The 21,001-nt window shown below is 24.3% G+C and overlaps 1 protein-coding gene across 7 annotated transcripts in view; it reads right to left on the bottom strand.

The window, feature by feature from the left end:
- The window catches only part of LOC111641025 (HMG box transcription factor BBX-like), a 134,854-nt gene that overhangs the window by 77,508 nt on the left and 36,345 nt on the right, over nucleotides 1-21,001 (bottom strand). Inside the window, exon 1 of one of the 7 annotated variants that reach the window (XM_023387447.1) lies at nucleotides 19,931-20,331. The exons of 4 other annotated variants lie outside the window; for them this stretch is intronic. The gene's annotated coding sequence lies outside the window, so the exon portion shown is untranslated. Of the gene's footprint in view, nucleotides 1-3,764; nucleotides 3,949-12,077; nucleotides 12,479-19,930; nucleotides 20,332-21,001 lie in introns of those variants that run through there. 2 more of the 7 variants (XM_023387506.1, XM_023387380.1) reach the window with 2 other exon arrangements.

The raw sequence follows: 21,001 nt of genomic DNA, 5'->3' as shown, positions 1-21,001 counted from the left end.
AATGTATTCATTTGTATATTCATTGAAATTATTTGCTGGTATGAAGATAAAGGTTATTTTTTCATTCATCAGATACAGATTTTGTGAGTACTTTTTTGATGCTTGAAGATATAGTATTTATTGATTGGTTATTAATTTTTTTGTATACTGTATGTATTACTAAACTGCTTCTTAAGAATCTCATTGGAATAATTTCTTTGTTATGAATTAAATTCCAATTCTAAATTATGTCTAATGAAAGTAAAAGGAAAAAAAATCACTCTCATTCTGTGACAGTGTTGTTTAATAACTGCCACATCATCTTTTATTAACAATTGTATAAACTTGTAACAATAGTTAATAAATTTGACACACTTCTCAATTACAATTGAGGAAATTTTAAATAAGTTTTCATTTATAAGCTTTGATTTTATGTTTTGAGAAATTTGAAATTAAAGATATTCTTTCATAAAGAAAGAAAACTTCTTACTCTGGCCAACATTTTTTTGCAGATAGTAAACTTTTCAGGTGAGACTCTAAATGCCTAGGTGTATGATTTTTCAGATTTTGGCCAAGTTAACTAACCAAAACTAGAAATGACCAGTCATTTCAAACATTGACCAGATTTTGGGATTTGACCCTATACATTTGGTTACTTTGTGTCTAGAATGTGTGGGTTATTTACAAAAATGACAAAAGGTTATAAAGGTATATATGGCAGTATATATGTATTAAAAAACTTTTTACTAATACTTTTGACTTTAATGATAATAGATTATTTTACATATATTTTATAGGTGAATAGTTACATTATTATAAAATCATTTTTGTTTTCAATAAAATGAAATCATTGGGTGTCTTTGATGTCTAACAGACATTTGTGTCATAAAATTTAATACAGGTAAGCAAAAGTTAAAACTTATTTGATAATTCAGCTTTGTTCATTTTTAGTAAACACCACAGAAAAAAAATCCCAAACAGAATTAAACTAATATTTTAGTATCAATAAAATTTAGCATAAAAACTTTTGAGAAGGAAGTATTACAGGATATAGAGCAGTTTCTGTTAACACTCTATGAATCATACTATATAATATAATTTAGAAAAATTATTAAAATTTTGAAACTTATTTAATAATGCAATATTTTTGAATTTTTTACATTTAGCATGTTAACTATTTCATTTTCATGCTTTGCCATAGCAAACAAGTAAACTGTAATGATTATGAGATTCACTCCCACAGATCCATTATTATTTATCTAGATACAATTACTAGATTACTGATGCTCTTCCATGTTAGCATTTTATCTGACTTATCTGAAATTACTTTGAATGTTCTCATAATCAGTAAAAAAATTAGAAATTATGGTTTTTGTTAGAAAAATGACTAATGATTTTTTTTATTTAACAACACAATATTACTAATTTTAAGTTTCTATTTAAAATGATTCAATTCACATGACAAGTTAATTCATTTTTTTACATCAATTAATTTTCTTAATAAAATAAAAAAATTTGCTATTTGTTTCCTTTTAAGTATGATAGCAAAAGTTTGATAAAGTAGCTTTCATCCACTGGAATGTACATGTTTTAGAGAATGCAAAGAGATCCAATTTAAATTAGATCAATAATTACTTTTGAAAAATAATTCTCATTTTATTTTGTCATTAAAAAATAAAAGTTTGTAAATACTCTCCAATTATTTATGAAACAATAATTTTTGTAATTATATTGCTCAACTGTTAATAAATATCTGATGTTTTAACAATTAAAAAAAAATATATTTTCTCATGTCATGATATTACTCAATAATTTTTATTTGTTAAGTGATTTATTTGAAAGATTATTAAATGTGAAAAATTAATTTGTCCAATTCCATCAAAATATGACAGGATAAAAAAGATAAAAACAAATAAGTAGATGGACAGTTAAGTCAGGTGCATTGTAAGAAAAGTAGGTAAAATCTAACAGCTTTATATATAAACATTCATTATACACTAAATCTGATGAATCTTTATCTTGTTTTTTGTAATATATTTCTTGTTTGAGATCCTAGTCCATTACAATAAGACATTGTTACGACAAAAGATTTTTCTACAACAAACAATTAACACAAGAGTTTTACTTAATTAGCATTATCATTGCAAAACTGTTTGCAAGACATTTTTTCTAACTTGATATAAGAATGAAAGCAGAGTGAAATTAAAGTTTTCTTAATCAATTTTTTTTCACGGGCAATTTCCACCATACTGCATTACTACGAGCAACATCTGAAGAAACTTTCAATAATGGTAATTACTATTTATATTTATAAAAGAATGAAATAAGTATATCAGATAAATGTAAATATAGAATGAATTAATCATAAGTTAACAATGTTTTGAATTTTTACTAAGCTTCAGCTATCAAAGATAAATCCAAAATAATGAAGACAGTTACTTTATATAATTAATTATATAACAGTATAAAAATTTCATCTAAAAATTTCATAACATGAAATTTTTAGATGAAATTTTCCAAATAACATGAAAAAATTTAAGTAACGGAACTTTCAAATATATTAAATACATTACATAAAAATTCTTTTATCAATTCATTAAATAAACTGATAAAATTTGTGAAGATCATAAAATTCAAAATTTGTAGATTTGTTTTTGATTGTAAATACTCCAATTCAATTTTTTTAAAAACAGATCTTATAAATAATATTTATCCAAGAAAAATAAACTACAGTAAATAAAAGTAATTATTTTAGTAGAAGTGATTTTAGCCATAAATCAGTAATAATTTTTTTTAAAATATAACAACAAAAATATTTACTAAAAACTGCTTTACGGCTTAAAAAAATACAATAACCCAATAAGTATTTATAAACAACAATAATTTTTAAAATATTTATAAATTCTTTTATTTAATTGCTAAAACTAAAGATAAAATCTTACATAATTTTATTTATGAATTAAAAATATATAAATAATACAACACCATAAGAATGAAAGACAATTTGTAGTTTTACTTTAATTAATTTAAAGTTTTTAAAATAATTCATTTCAATTTAGTTGATATTTATCTAAAACAATATCCAAACAACATTAACAAAAATTTTAATAAATAAATAATGTCAAGTAGAAATTAGAAAATTTTCTTTAAAAAAATACTTATTTAAGATTAATTTCATTAAAGCAAATAATTTAGAAAAATGCACCTGTTGAAGTAAAGCTACTTTTTTTTCTTCTCGTTTCTTACTTTAGAATGTATTTTTAGAAGCAATACAAACAAACAAAAAAAGAAAAAAAAACAAACAAACAATATTTAAATGCAGTAAACTAAAGAATTTAAAGAGAAACTATTCTTAATATCTTAAAAATTCCACACAGCTCTTCTTTTATATTATTTTAGAATGAATTAAAGTCACGTTTCATTCAAAATTTAAATAAATAATCAATTTCATGAAATTGATTAATATCATTTCGAAAAAATTATCTTTTTCCCGATGAAACGTCGACGAGCACGTTACGTGTCGACATCGAAAAATATTAATTTTAATAATAATGTTTTTAAAATAAAAATCATACAATAATAATAATAATAATAATAAAGGTAGTATTTAAAAAACACAATACGTTTTTTAAATTATAATAAGAAAGACACAGTTAGTAATTGGCAAACGATTATTTAAATCGAATGTAAGTTAATGATAAAAGCGTTTGCAATTGATACGAGTAATGATTAATATTTCGAATTTTATGACACCTGAATACTATTTGTCGAATGGATGAACTCACCTCGCCAACTTCTTTCCTCCATTTCGTGCTAGTTCGAGAAAAATCCGCTAGGTGACGAATTAGGAAACCAAATTAACTTGTCTCGGTTTAACAGAGAAAACTTTCAAAAAAGTTTCGTCCAAAAAAAATTCCATCTTTTTTTTATTTTCAGACCCTTTTTTCTAATTTGTTCGGTTTTAAAGAGGGAAAACTACGTTTATTTCATATGCGTCATTTAATAACGTGTTTAAAAAAATAAATTAAATAAATTATATTTTATAAAACTCTTTACTTTTAGCTTTTATTAATTAATAAAAATATTTATAATATTCATTTTATAATTTATTATCGTTTTATGCTTAAATTTTAATTGAATTGACTAGAATAATTGTTTAATTCATAATAAATATTTAATTATAAAATATATAGATATACAAAAATAGCATAAAATGTCTCTAATTTTTTTTTATATTTTTAGATGTCTCTGTTAATAAAATACGTTATAATGTTAATTTGAAAGTTATTGATATAAATACTTTTTACCGCAAACTTTTTAACTGAATTATATTTTATTTTCTTTAAAAAATTAGAATTTTTTATCAACTTGATATTACAAAAAAAGAGGAAAAATACAAATTATTATGAAACTCCATATAGAAAATTGACCAGTTGAATTAGAAGAGAAAATAAATTTTTTTGTGAAATAAAGTATTAGTAAAGTGAAAAATGTGTGTACCGTTTAATGGCGTCATTTCTGGTAACTAAAAAAAAAAATACAAGTGCCCTAAATAGTTTTTTCTAATGATATTTTTAAAGCAAATGCTCAAAGCAAACTACCATTTATACCATAAATATATATTAATTCGAAGAGAAGATTCTTTGACGCATAAAAATTCCTTACACATATTCCCTATTTTTCCTACTGCATGCTTGCGCTAGATGCAACAACTTCTCTCGGGATATGACATTTCTTTTGCAATTATGTCTAAAATGTGTTTTCTTTAGTGTCTTTTTGATTTTATTTTTAAAGCAATTTATTTTATTTACTATATAAAACTGTTTTTTTCATCCGCCTGCTCTTCCTCTTCCCGAAAATGACGTCACTAAGCTAAAATGCATTTTTCATCTTATTGCTGCCTTATTTTGGAAAAGTTTGATTGGCATATTTCATTTTATTTTCCCTTAGGATTCAGCCAGCCAATTTTCTGTGTAGAGTTTCATGACATTTGTACAGGAGGTCATAACTTTTGTGGACATAATGAGAGAGTAATGTGGGTTACTGCAGTTACATGGTTACTTTAGATAGAGACTCTTTTTTTCTACTTTTTATTGAAATATCTTTTAACTATTAAACGAAAATATTAGAGATGTATTGGAAATAAACATATATATATTAAGAATCGTTTGTGACTTTCTGGCAACAATATTGTTTGGCAAAACTAGGATATCATTATTCTAAAACAAATTGCAGCATTTATAAGAGTATTTATAATATTAAATTTACATTATTCACTCATCATTATTTCATAAACGATATACGTGATCCTTACGCACAAATAAAATGTAACATTTTAATAAGGATATTGGATACAGGCCGTAGGAACAATTGATGCATTTAGTATTATTTTTTTTCTTAAAGCAATTTTTGTATTATTTGCTCTGAAAGAAAATATATCCTGATGTGAGTGAGATATCACATAACTTTGGATATATCCTCATCAGATGGAGCCACAGAGGCAAGCTCATTAATTCAATTACCCATGGGAAAATACAAGATTTTTTTTTAAATAAAGGTCACATGTGACAACTGATAATATCACACGGTCCAAATCAGGATGGATCTATTAGCTTTATGTACATGCGTAGGCAATAAAATACTGTACAGTAAATGTCAAAGGATGTAAATAACACTACAAAATTGATCTCCTAACCTGAAGTTCGATCGACCTTTTAATCTACCTTCGAACCATATTCTACCTGTAAAATCGTAAACTACAAATAATTTTACAGAAGTGAATCATAAACTGAACTTTTGCTATTATATCTTTATGATCATAAACTAACTTTATAACATTTTATATCTCGTAATGCGATAGCAGCTATATTAAGGATGTTACAGAAAGACATACTGTACAATTTATGAGGTCAATGATGCTGCTATACGAATTTGAATGTGAAATGAATTTGAAATGAAATCTGTGAAATTAATTTAGCATTTTTCTAAAGTTATTTACTTCTTCGCAATAAAAAAACTAACCTTATAAAGATAATTTTTTTATACTGTAATGTTTCGGTCAAAAATTTTTACGTATTTGGTATAAAAAAATTCTGATAGAATTAATTATTTCAATTTATTCAACAAGAACAAAAATTTATTTTTAAAGTATTTTAAAAAGTTGTAATTGTTTTTAAGTAAATGTATTTTTATCTTATATATCTATACCTTAAACCTAAGTGCCACCGAAATATCCAAAATATTGGCGATAAAATTAAAAATGCAAAAAATAACAACTGAATAGACCTATTAATAACAGCAAATCATCCCGCCAAGTCTTACTTTTAAGTTATGTGGCATTAAGAATGTTACTAAAGTTCAACCGTCTGTTCCCATTTATAAATAACAATTAATTAGTCCTTACTTACAAACTGGAAACAAAATATATTGCATTAAATTAATTTTATGATGCTTTCAGATATCAATAACTCTTAAACACTATTATTGTTGGTATTTAAGAATCGGTTTCCTCCTCTATCTATAAGATAATCAAGACAGATCTTACAATCATTTTATATATAATTATTTACTGTTTGCTCTGTCCTAATAATAAATTATATGTCAATAGATTTATTAAATCTATCATAACAAATGTAAGATCCAATATTTGATTAATATAGGCCTAAAACAATACCGAAGAATTTGAAAATGTCAAATTCATTAAAAATTTAAAAATAAATATCAAAAATACTTAATATTGCGAATATTGATTACAGACCATTAATGTTCTGCAATCAAAACTGATGTTTATCTAAAGAAAAATTCCTAAAGCTTTAACTCATGAATGACTTAATAACTGATCATTTATCAATCAACTGACATATCCTTTTATTGAACGATGAGAATAATTCAAATTTCATATTCTATGCTAGTAATAAAGAATTAAAATGATGCTGGCTTCAATTTTTATAGAGACAGTCGCTTAAATTATTTAGAAATGTATAAATTTTGAACATAGACTACTGTTTATGAAAATAACAGGCCTATTTTTTCCAGTGAACACTGTAATTAGAAGTATTACCGTAAGAGAAAATAGCTAAATAAACCTGAAATTTATGCCAATTCAAACATCTGTATGTATTTAGATTAATATCGGACAAGAATATAAAATCAAGAAATTATAACAGTAGTACATAAAAATTATGATAGTAGATACTCCTGAGGAAAAAAAATTCTTTAATGTTTCTTGTGACTATTAAATTTATATACCAATTTCTTAGCAGAAGAGAGCTATTAGAGTAAAAATTAAACTAAAAATAAGACATAAAATATACCAGCATCATTTGTCTTAATAAATAGGATACAGATTCTATTTAAATTTTTTTTTTTTTTGTATTGTACTGTACGTATTTTAGCATGTAAAATGAATCAGATATGCATACTTTAGTCACGGAAAATGTACTTCGCGGATTTCTATTTATTCGATGTAAACATATTTAAAAATATATCGTTAATTTTTTGCCCTTATCTCTGATACAGAAGGTCATTAAATATCTGTTTAATTACTTCGGCATTGCATGTGCAATGTGACAAATATCGGCAGGTGCTAATAACTAATGCATTCAACTCCAGCGTATTAAATGCTAAAAGTATTATCTAAGTTAGCTATTATATTAAATTCTCTATTAATTAATGTAATGAAACTAATACATTCATATGTAGAGTTAAACACAGCTTATATAACTTAATTATTAAATGTTTTTATTGAACAAAAATAAGCGTAAATTTAAATCAATATTTTCTAGTTTAATTAATTATGAAAATTTTTAATATTTAAAAATATTTAGTCAATTATTTTGAAAAGAATTTGTTAACTTTTATTTCATAATGTTTAAACGGATGTAAATGTAGATAAAAGTAAGCTTGTACTGTATACATTTTGATACTTTTATCATTTCTGCGATATTACATTTCCTATTTTTTTCTTTTTGTTAAATGTAATGACCTATGTATATACTTCATAAAAAACAAAAGTACTGTAGTTTATTATAAATGATTATTTATATCATTCTAAGTACTGTAGGATACTTATTTTAGCAAGTTAGTTTGATATAACGAATTANAAAGTATTTTAAAAAGTTGTAATTGTTTTTAAGTAAATGTATTTTTATCTTATATATCTATACCTTAAACCTAAGTGCCACCGAAATATCCAAAATATTGGCGATAAAATTAAAAATGCAAAAAATAACAACTGAATAGACCTATTAATAACAGCAAATCATCCCGCCAAGTCTTACTTTTAAGTTATGTGGCATTAAGAATGTTACTAAAGTTCAACCGTCTGTTCCCATTTATAAATAACAATTAATTAGTCCTTACTTACAAACTGGAAACAAAATATATTGCATTAAATTAATTTTATGATGCTTTCAGATATCAATAACTCTTAAACACTATTATTGTTGGTATTTAAGAATCGGTTTCCTCCTCTATCTATAAGATAATCAAGACAGATCTTACAATCATTTTATATATAATTATTTACTGTTTGCTCTGTCCTAATAATAAATTATATGTCAATAGATTTATTAAATCTATCATAACAAATGTAAGATCCAATATTTGATTAATATAGGCCTAAAACAATACCGAAGAATTTGAAAATGTCAAATTCATTAAAAATTTAAAAATAAATATCAAAAATACTTAATATTGCGAATATTGATTACAGACCATTAATGTTCTGCAATCAAAACTGATGTTTATCTAAAGAAAAATTCCTAAAGCTTTAACTCATGAATGACTTAATAACTGATCATTTATCAATCAACTGACATATCCTTTTATTGAACGATGAGAATAATTCAAATTTCATATTCTATGCTAGTAATAAAGAATTAAAATGATGCTGGCTTCAATTTTTATAGAGACAGTCGCTTAAATTATTTAGAAATGTATAAATTTTGAACATAGACTACTGTTTATGAAAATAACAGGCCTATTTTTTCCAGTGAACACTGTAATTAGAAGTATTACCGTAAGAGAAAATAGCTAAATAAACCTGAAATTTATGCCAATTCAAACATCTGTATGTATTTAGATTAATATCGGACAAGAATATAAAATCAAGAAATTATAACAGTAGTACATAAAAATTATGATAGTAGATACTCCTGAGGAAAAAAAATTCTTTAATGTTTCTTGTGACTATTAAATTTATATACCAATTTCTTAGCAGAAGAGAGCTATTAGAGTAAAAATTAAACTAAAAATAAGACATAAAATATACCAGCATCATTTGTCTTAATAAATAGGATACAGATTCTATTTAAATTTTTTTTTTTTTTGTATTGTACTGTACGTATTTTAGCATGTAAAATGAATCAGATATGCATACTTTAGTCACGGAAAATGTACTTCGCGGATTTCTATTTATTCGATGTAAACATATTTAAAAATATATCGTTAATTTTTTGCCCTTATCTCTGATACAGAAGGTCATTAAATATCTGTTTAATTACTTCGGCATTGCATGTGCAATGTGACAAATATCGGCAGGTGCTAATAACTAGTGCATTCAACTCCAGCGTATTAAATGCTAAAAGTATTATCTAAGTTAGCTATTATATTAAATTCTCTATTAATTAACGTAATGAAACTAATACATTCATATGTAGAGTTAAACACAGCTTATATAACTTAATTATTAAATGTTTTTATTGAACAAAAATAAGCGTAAATTTAAATCAATATTTTCTAGTTTAATTAATTATGAAAATTTTTAATATTTAAAAATATTTAGTCAATTATTTTGAAAAGAATTTGTTAACTTTTATTTCATAATGTTTAAACGGATGTAAATGTAGATAAAAGTAAGCTTGTACTGTATACATTTTGATACTTTTATCATTTCTGCGATATTACATTTCCTATTTTTTTCTTTTTGTTAAATGTAATGACCTATGTATATACTTCATAAAAAACAAAAGTACTGTAGTTTATTATAAATGATTATTTATATCATTCTAAGTACTGTAGGATACTTATTTTAGCAAGTTAGTTTGATATAACGAATTAATTTATAAAATTTTATATATTTAATATTGTAAAAATACACTACAATTAACATATTAATAAATAAATATATAAATAGAATGGACTTAATCTAATCATTCAATAACTTTATAAGCAAATAAATTTACTAAATTAAACCAAAACTTTAAAAAAAAAAAAGTATAATTAAGAATAATTAATGTAAAATGTATTTAAACTAAAAATAATAAATAATTATTAGCGAAATTATTATAAATGTTTCCTTTTTAAAAAATAAAATTATCAGATGGTTAACAGTCGAAATATGTGAAGGCATTTTGTTTGACTCATAGGTCATTTACCTTCTCAAGTATTTCAATACGAGTTTCAATACTGAAAATTTCTCATGATGAAATAATTCTAAAAAAAAAATAAAATAATGTTAAAATATATTTCGATATCAATGGAAATATTTGTTGATGGAAATTGTTAAACAATTGAATATTTTTAACGTTTCTTCTCACAATATCGAAGTCGTAATCAACTCATTTTGTATATTGCTTTCGTTATTTCGAAAGATGCTACTATAACTTACAGTTAGTCTTGGTAAAGAGAGAGCGATCAATTATTTGATGATAAATTGTTCAGAGAGAAATGTGTTACAATCAATTATTCGGTGAATAATTTATGCGCTGCGAATTTATTGGCGAGTAACGTAAGTGTGATTAGTTTTTCCGTAAGTAATATGTATACGATCAAAATTTTCGTAATGAATCATCAGCAATCTTTAATAAACTAAATATTACATATAAATATATAATTTACACTTAAAAAAAAATAAAACTATAGTCCTTGTCTTATGTTAGGACTTACGTATTTATTTAGTTATTTTTATTAATCATGAAATAATTTAATCAATTAATAAAAGTCTGCGTTGGTTATTTTTAATATTAATTAATATTAAAATTGAAGACAAAGTCTGTCGAAATAGTAATATTTTTATTTATTTTCATATTCCGGAATACATCTTTTTTTGCCAACTTGGCCTTTCCTTTTACGCCATTTGATCGCCTAATATTTAAAAAATAATAATTCCCTTAAAACATGGGAAAAAAACATTCGATTAAAAACGTTAAAACGCCTTCCAAAAACGGAACGGAGACAAAACAGATGTCTTCTATCTTTCCAGCCGTACAGAATTGGGACTATACTTTTTGCTTGATATGAAATTGAATTTAAAAAAGGTGACTATTTCGACAAACTTTGTCTTCAATTTCAATTTTAATTAATTTAAACATGCCTAAATTCAAGTCTTCAATTTAAAAATATGAAATAAAATAAAGACATCATTTTTAAAAATTTTAAACTTTGATACTTTATAGATTTACAATCTTACAATTATTTTAAGTATAAAATTAGACTTTGTATTTTCCTTTGTATCCTGTTTAAATTAAAATATAATGAAAAGTAAACTTGTGGTTTAAAAATCAATAAAAATTGTAAACAAAGAACTATAATTTAAAAAAAAAAAACATGTATATTTAAATGTTATATTTGATTTGTTTCTTAGTAATACAGTAAAACCTAACCAAAATGAAACCTTAATAAAACGGAAACATATCAAACCAGAATAAATATTCGGTACCACACAAGTCCGGCTTACACAGGTTTCACTGTATGTACAATACACTTGTAAACTTTGTCTTTACTCTCTGATTTCCAGTCTGGTCGCTAATAAGATTAGCAAGAAATGAACTCATTTGAGAGATCCAAAGAATAAAACAAAAATAAAACTTATTCATAAGTACTATTGAAAATCAAGGAATCACCCATAAGATAAAACGACGTATGATAATCAATTATCTACAGAAATTCTAATAAATAATGGTTACAGACCTACATTATATTTCTGAATCTAAAGGATTATAATTTATAATTATTACAATATTTCTGATATTAAAAATAGTCTACTTGCAGCAATTACAAATTGTATGTTTATGCCTTACGTAAGCTTAGAGTCAAGTAAAACTGAAATATTTAAGACAGACAGATGTGAGTAAGAATGAAATTATAGAAAATCTAACCTCAATATTCTACTTGCTTCAAAATGAATTATTTCAAATATGACATAAGTAGTAAATCCAACTCTTGATGTCAATAATTCATTTACATCAACATAGGAACTAGGTATAATGACGTAATAGTAATTGTTTTTAAACTAAATTTGAACAGCAGCCAGAAATGTGTTTACTTTTCCTCAGACAGTGATTGGGAAATAGTGTCCAAGGCTTTGTACCCAACATGCTTATACTTCCGACTTGGGCTAAGGACACTGCATAAAATTTTGATCAGCTTACATAAGCCGCAATGTATAGATACATTACACTGTTTAGATTTTTGTACTTCTACAAAAAAATCTGCATGCGAAATTTTTCCCAATAAAACATCTATAAATCAATATTCCGATAACTCAAAATCATTATCGCTATTGGTATAAAATTATATTCATTATCATATTATGTAATGTGTTCAATAAGACTATTCTTATTTAAATTTAATATGATAAAAATGAAAATTAATGAATTAAATATTTAAAAAAAGATTTTTATAGACAATGAGTTTATTGCTATCTTATGACTGGTCAAGTGTAAGGAATAGGCTCCAGTCCAACTTTCTTCTAAGGAATTGTTTTGATTTCTTATGTAACTTATTTATTACATATTTCTCTTTTAAAATAATAAAATGAATAAAAAAACTTTAATTCAAATAATATTGTCATATTATTTAATTAAAATTGAAGACAAAGTCTGTCGAAATAGTAATATTTTTATTTATTTTCATATTCCGGAATACATCTTTTTTTGCCAACTTGGCCTTTCCTTTTACGCNCATTAACAAAAATTTTAATAAATAAATAATGTCAAGTAGAAATTAGAAAATTTTCTTTAAAAAAATACTTATTTAAGATTAATTTCATTAAAGCAAATAATTTAGAAAAATGCACCTGTTGAAGTAAAGCTACTTTTTTTTCTTCTCGTTTCTTACTTTAGAATGTATTTTTAGAAGCAATACAAACAAACAAAAAAAGAAAAAAAAACAAACAAACAATATTTAAATGCAGTAAACTAAAGAATTTAAAGAGAAACTATTCTTAATATCTTAAAAATTCCACACAGCTCTTCTTTTATATTATTTTAGAATGAATTAAAGTCACGTTTCATTCAAAATTTAAATAAATAATCAATTTCATGAAATTGATTAATATCATTTCGAAAAAATTATCTTTTTCCCGATGAAACGTCGACGAGCACGTTACGTGTCGACATCGAAAAATATTAATTTTAATAATAATGTTTTTAAAATAAAAATCATACAATAATAATAATAATAATAATAAAGGTAGTATTTAAAAAACACAATACGTTTTTTAAATTATAATAAGAAAGACACAGTTAGTAATTGGCAAACGATTATTTAAATCGAATGTAAGTTAATGATAAAAGCGTTTGCAATTGATACGAGTAATGATTAATATTTCGAATTTTATGACACCTGAATACTATTTGTCGAATGGATGAACTCACCTCGCCAACTTCTTTCCTCCATTTCGTGCTAGTTCGAGAAAAATCCGCTAGGTGACGAATTAGGAAACCAAATTAACTTGTCTCGGTTTAACAGAGAAAACTTTCAAAAAAGTTTCGTCCAAAAAAAATTCCATCTTTTTTTTATTTTCAGACCCTTTTTTCTAATTTGTTCGGTTTTAAAGAGGGAAAACTACGTTTATTTCATATGCGTCATTTAATAACGTGTTTAAAAAAATAAATTAAATAAATTATATTTTATAAAACTCTTTACTTTTAGCTTTTATTAATTAATAAAAATATTTATAATATTCATTTTATAATTTATTATCGTTTTATGCTTAAATTTTAATTGAATTGACTAGAATAATTGTTTAATTCATAATAAATATTTAATTATAAAATATATAGATATACAAAAATAGCATAAAATGTCTCTAATTTTTTTTTATATTTTTAGATGTCTCTGTTAATAAAATACGTTATAATGTTAATTTGAAAGTTATTGATATAAATACTTTTTACCGCAAACTTTTTAACTGAATTATATTTTATTTTCTTTAAAAAATTAGAATTTTTTATCAACTTGATATTACAAAAAAAGAGGAAAAATACAAATTATTATGAAACTCCATATAGAAAATTGACCAGTTGAATTAGAAGAGAAAATAAATTTTTTTGTGAAATAAAGTATTAGTAAAGTGAAAAATGTGTGTACCGTTTAATGGCGTCATTTCTGGTAACTAAAAAAAAAAATACAAGTGCCCTAAATAGTTTTTTCTAATGATATTTTTAAAGCAAATGCTCAAAGCAAACTACCATTTATACCATAAATATATATTAATTCGAAGAGAAGATTCTTTGACGCATAAAAATTCCTTACACATATTCCCTATTTTTCCTACTGCATGCTTGCGCTAGATGCAACAACTTCTCTCGGGATATGACATTTCTTTTGCAATTATGTCTAAAATGTGTTTTCTTTAGTGTCTTTTTGATTTTATTTTTAAAGCAATTTATTTTATTTACTATATAAAACTGTTTTTTTCATCCGCCTGCTCTTCCTCTTCCCGAAAATGACGTCACTAAGCTAAAATGCATTTTTCATCTTATTGCTGCCTTATTTTGGAAAAGTTTGATTGGCATATTTCATTTTATTTTCCCTTAGGATTCAGCCAGCCAATTTTCTGTGTAGAGTTTCATGACATTTGTACAGGAGGTCATAACTTTTGTGGACATAATGAGAGAGTAATGTGGGTTACTGCAGTTACATGGTTACTTTAGATAGAGACTCTTTTTTTCTACTTTTTATTGAAATATCTTTTAACTATTAAACGAAAATATTAGAGATGTATTGGAAATAAACATATATATATTAAGAATCGTTTGTGACTTTCTGGCAACAATATTGTTTGGCAAAACTAGGATATCATTATTCTAAAACAAATTGCAGCATTTATAAGAGTATTTATAATATTAAATTTACATTATTCACTCATCATTATTTCATAAACGATATACGTGATCCTTACGCACAAATAAAATGTAACATTTTAATAAGGATATTGGATACAGGCCGTAGGAACAATTGATGCATTTAGTATTATTTTTTTTCTTAAAGCAATTTTTGTATTATTTGCTCTGAAAGAAAATATATCCTGATGTGAGTGAGATATCACATAACTTTGGATATATCCTCATCAGATGGAGCCACAGAGGCAAGCTCATTAATTCAATTACCCATGGGAAAATACAAGATTTTTTTTTAAATAAAGGTCACATGTGACAACTGATAATATCACACGGTCCAAATCAGGATGGATCTATTAGCTTTATGTACATGCGTAGGCAATAAAATACTGTACAGTAAATGTCAAAGGATGTAAATAACACTACAAAATTGATCTCCTAACCTGAAGTTCGATCGACCTTTTAATCTACCTTCGAACCATATTCTACCTGTAAAATCGTAAACTACAAATAATTTTACAGAAGTGAATCATAAACTGAACTTTTGCTATTATATCTTTATGATCATAAACTAACTTTATAACATTTTATATCTCGTAATGCGATAGCAGCTATATTAAGGATGTTACAGAAAGACATACTGTACAATTTATGAGGTCAATGATGCTGCTATACGAATTTGAATGTGAAATGAATTTGAAATGAAATCTGTGAAATTAATTTAGCATTTTTCTAAAGTTATTTACTTCTTCGCAATAAAAAAACTAACCTTATAAAGATAATTTTTTTATACTGTAATGTTTCGGTCAAAAATTTTTACGTATTTGGTATAAAAAAATTCTGATAGAATTAATTATTTCAATTTATTCAACAAGAACAAAAATTTATTTTTAAAGTATTTTAAAAAGTTGTAATTGTTTTTAAGTAAATGTATTTTTATCTTATATATCTATACCTTAAACCTAAGTGCCACCGAAATATCCAAAATATTGGCGATAAAATTAAAAATGCAAAAAATAACAACTGAATAGACCTATTAATAACAGCAAATCATCCCGCCAAGTCTTACTTTTAAGTTATGTGGCATTAAGAATGTTACTAAAGTTCAACCGTCTGTTCCCATTTATAAATAACAATTAATTAGTCCTTACTTACAAACTGGAAACAAAATATATTGCATTAAATTAATTTTATGATGCTTTCAGATATCAATAACTCTTAAACACTATTATTGTTGGTATTTAAGAATCGGTTTCCTCCTCTATCTATAAGATAATCAAGACAGATCTTACAATCATTTTATATATAATTATTTACTGTTTGCTCTGTCCTAATAATAAATTATATGTCAATAGATTTATTAAATCTATCATAACAAATGTAAGATCCAATATTTGATTAATATAGGCCTAAAACAATACCGAAGAATTTGAAAATGTCAAATTCATTAAAAATTTAAAAATAAATATCAAAAATACTTAATATTGCGAATATTGATTACAGACCATTAATGTTCTGCAATCAAAACTGATGTTTATCTAAAGAAAAATTCCTAAAGCTTTAACTCATGAATGACTTAATAACTGATCATTTATCAATCAACTGACATATCCTTTTATTGAACGATGAGAATAATTCAAATTTCATATTCTATGCTAGTAATAAAGAATTAAAATGATGCTGGCTTCAATTTTTATAGAGACAGTCGCTTAAATTATTTAGAAATGTATAAATTTTGAACATAGACTACTGTTTATGAAAATAACAGGCCTATTTTTTCCAGTGAACACTGTAATTAGAAGTATTACCGTAAGAGAAAATAGCTAAATAAACCTGAAATTTATGCCAATTCAAACATCTGTATGTATTTAGATTAATATCGGACAAGAATATAAAATCAAGAAATTATAACAGTAGTACATAAAAATTATGATAGTAGATACTCCTGAGGAAAAAAAATTCTTTAATGTTTCTTGTGACTATTAAATTTATATACCAATTTCTTAGCAGAAGAGAGCTATTAGAGTAAAAATTAAACTAAAAATAAGACATAAAATATACCAGCATCATTTGTCTTAATAAATAGGATACAGATTCTATTTAAATTTTTTTTTTTTTTGTATTGTACTGTACGTATTTTAGCATGTAAAATGAATCAGATATGCATACTTTAGTCACGGAAAATGTACTTCGCGGATTTCTATTTATTCGATGTAAACATATTTAAAAATATATCGTTAATTTTTTGCCCTTATCTCTGATACAGAAGGTCATTAAATATCTGTTTAATTACTTCGGCATTGCATGTGCAATGTGACAAATATCGGCAGGTGCTAATAACTAGTGCATTCAACTCCAGCGTATTAAATGCTAAAAGTATTATCTAAGTTAGCTATTATATTAAATTCTCTATTAATTAACGTAATGAAACTAATACATTCATATGTAGAGTTAAACACAGCTTATATAACTTAATTATTAAATGTTTTTATTGAACAAAAATAAGCGTAAATTTAAATCAATATTTTCTAGTTTAATTAATTATGAAAATTTTTAATATTTAAAAATATTTAGTCAATTATTTTGAAAAGAATTTGTTAACTTTTATTTCATAATGTTTAAACGGATGTAAATGTAGATAAAAGTAAGCTTGTACTGTATACATTTTGATACTTTTATCATTTCTGCGATATTACATTTCCTATTTTTTTCTTTTTGTTAAATGTAATGACCTATGTATATACTTCATAAAAAACAAAAGTACTGTAGTTTATTATAAATGATTATTTATATCATTCTAAGTACTGTAGGATACTTATTTTAGCAAGTTAGTTTGATATAACGAATTAATTTATAAAATTTTATATATTTAATATTGTAAAAATACACTACAATTAACATATTAATAAATAAATATATAAATAGAATGGACTTAATCTAATCATTCAATAACTTTATAAGCAAATAAATTTACTAAATTAAACCAAAACTTTAAAAAAAAAAAAGTATAATTAAGAATAATTAATGTAAAATGTATTTAAACTAAAAATAATAAATAATTATTAGCGAAATTATTATAAATGTTTCCTTTTTAAAAAATAAAATTATCAGATGGTTAACAGTCGAAATATGTGAAGGCATTTTGTTTGACTCATAGGTCATTTACCTTCTCAAGTATTTCAATACGAGTTTCAATACTGAAAATTTCTCATGATGAAATAATTCTAAAAAAAAAATAAAATAATGTTAAAATATATTTCGATATCAATGGAAATATTTGTTGATGGAAATTGTTAAACAATTGAATATTTTTAACGTTTCTTCTCACAATATCGAAGTCGTAATCAACTCATTTTGTATATTGCTTTCGTTATTTCGAAAGATGCTACTATAACTTACAGTTAGTCTTGGTAAAGAGAGAGCGATCAATTATTTGATGATAAATTGTTCAGAGAGAAATGTGTTACAATCAATTATTCGGTGAATAATTTATGCGCTGCGAATTTATTGGCGAGTAACGTAAGTGTGATTAGTTTTTCCGTAAGTAATATGTATACGATCAAAATTTTCGTAATGAATCATCAGCAATCTTTAATAAACTAAATATTACATATAAATATATAATTTACACTTAAAAAAAAATAAAACTATAGTCCTTGTCTTATGTTAGGACTTACGTATTTATTTAGTTATTTTTATTAATCATGAAATAATTTAATCAATTAATAAAAGTCTGCGTTGGTTATTTTTAATATTAATTAATATTAAAATTGAAGACAAAGTCTGTCGAAATAGTAATATTTTTATTTATTTTCATATTCCGGAATACATCTTTTTTTGCCAACTTGGCCTTTCCTTTTACGCCATTTGATCGCCTAATATTTAAAAAATAATAATTCCCTTAAAACATGGGAAAAAAACATTCGATTAAAAACGTTAAAACGCCTTCCAAAAACGGAACGGAGACAAAACAGATGTCTTCTATCTTTCCAGCCGTACAGAATTGGGACTATACTTTTTGCTTGATATGAAATTGAATTTAAAAAAGGTGACTATTTCGACAAACTTTGTCTTCAATTTCAATTTTAATTAATTTAAACATGCCTAAATTCAAGTCTTCAATTTAAAAATATGAAATAAAATAAAGACATCATTTTTAAAAATTTTAAACTTTGATACTTTATAGATTTACAATCTTACAATTATTTTAAGTATAAAATTAGACTTTGTATTTTCCTTTGTATCCTGTTTAAATTAAAATATAATGAAAAGTAAACTTGTGGTTTAAAAATCAATAAAAATTGTAAACAAAGAACTATAATTTAAAAAAAAAAAACATGTATATTTAAATGTTATATTTGATTTGTTTCTTAGTAATACAGTAAAACCTAACCAAAATGAAACCTTAATAAAACGGAAACATATCAAACCAGAATAAATATTCGGTACCACACAAGTCCGGCTTACACAGGTTTCACTGTATGTACAATACACTTGTAAACTTTGTCTTTACTCTCTGATTTCCAGTCTGGTCGCTAATAAGATTAGCAAGAAATGAACTCATTTGAGAGATCCAAAGAATAAAACAAAAATAAAACTTATTCATAAGTACTATTGAAAATCAAGGAATCACCCATAAGATAAAACGACGTATGATAATCAATTATCTACAGAAATTCTAATAAATAATGGTTACAGACCTACATTATATTTCTGAATCTAAAGGATTATAATTTATAATTATTACAATATTTCTGATATTAAAAATAGTCTACTTGCAGCAATTACAAATTGTATGTTTATGCCTTACGTAAGCTTAGTCAAGTAAAACTGAAATATTTAAGACAGACAGATGTGAGTAAGAATGAAATTATAGAAAATCTAACCTCAATATTCTACTTGCTTCAAAACGAATTATTTCAAATATGACATAAGTAGTAAATCCAACTCTTGATGTCAATAATTCATTTACATCAACATAGGAACTAGGTATAATGACGTAATAGTAATTGTTTTTAAACTAAATTTGAACAGCAGCCAGAAATGTGTTTACTTTTCCTCAGACAGTGATTGGGAAATAGTGTCCAAGGCTTTGTACCCAACATGCTTATACTTCCGACTTGGGCTAAGGACACTGCATAAAATTTTGATCAGCTTACATAAGCCGCAATGTATAGATACATTACACTGTTTAGATTTTTGTACTTCTACAAAAAAATCTGCATGCGAAATTTTTCCCAATAAAACATCTATAAATCAATATTCCGATAACTCAAAATCATTATCGCTATTGGTATAAAATTATATTCATTATCATATTATGTAATGTGTTCAATAAGACTATTCTTATTTAAATTTAATATGATAAAAATGAAAATTAATGAATTAAATATTTAAAAAAAGATTTTTATAGACAATGAGTTTATTGCTATCTTATGACTGGTCAAGTGTAAGGAATAGGCTCCAGTCCAACTTTCTTCTAAGGAATTGTTTTGATTTCTTATGTAACTTATTTATTACATATTTCTCTTTTAAAATAATAAAATTTTGAAATGACGAACAAAAATATTATATCTATCAATTATTTTTCATTTTAATAAAACGACATGAATTACTTCACAAGTCTAAAAATGTCTTGGCAGTTTAATTTACGAGAGACATGAAATTATTTTCCAGGTAGAAACATTTTCCTTACCATTCATTATAAAATAAATAAATATTTAACAATTTCAGTATTAAAACTCATCACGTTTATTATTATTATTATTATTATTATTATTATTATTATTATTATATATAAAGCCCTTATAAATAAAGAAACATTTTTTACGACGATTTAATTATGTCATAACTTTAATGAAACAGCTGACCGAAATAAGATAATGGAAAAGTACATAGGGCCTCTTCGTGACCTACTTCTATATTCATGTTTTAATATCAAATAAAACATTTCGATT

Source organism: Centruroides sculpturatus, unplaced genomic scaffold, assembly GCF_000671375.1.
Source record: "Centruroides sculpturatus isolate CEXI.00-Female unplaced genomic scaffold, Cexi_2.0 scaffold59, whole genome shotgun sequence".
NCBI lineage: Eukaryota > Metazoa > Arthropoda > Arachnida > Scorpiones > Buthidae > Centruroides > Centruroides sculpturatus.
Note: the sequence above shows the minus strand (reverse complement) of the source record. Positions and strands in the feature narration are given on the sequence as shown.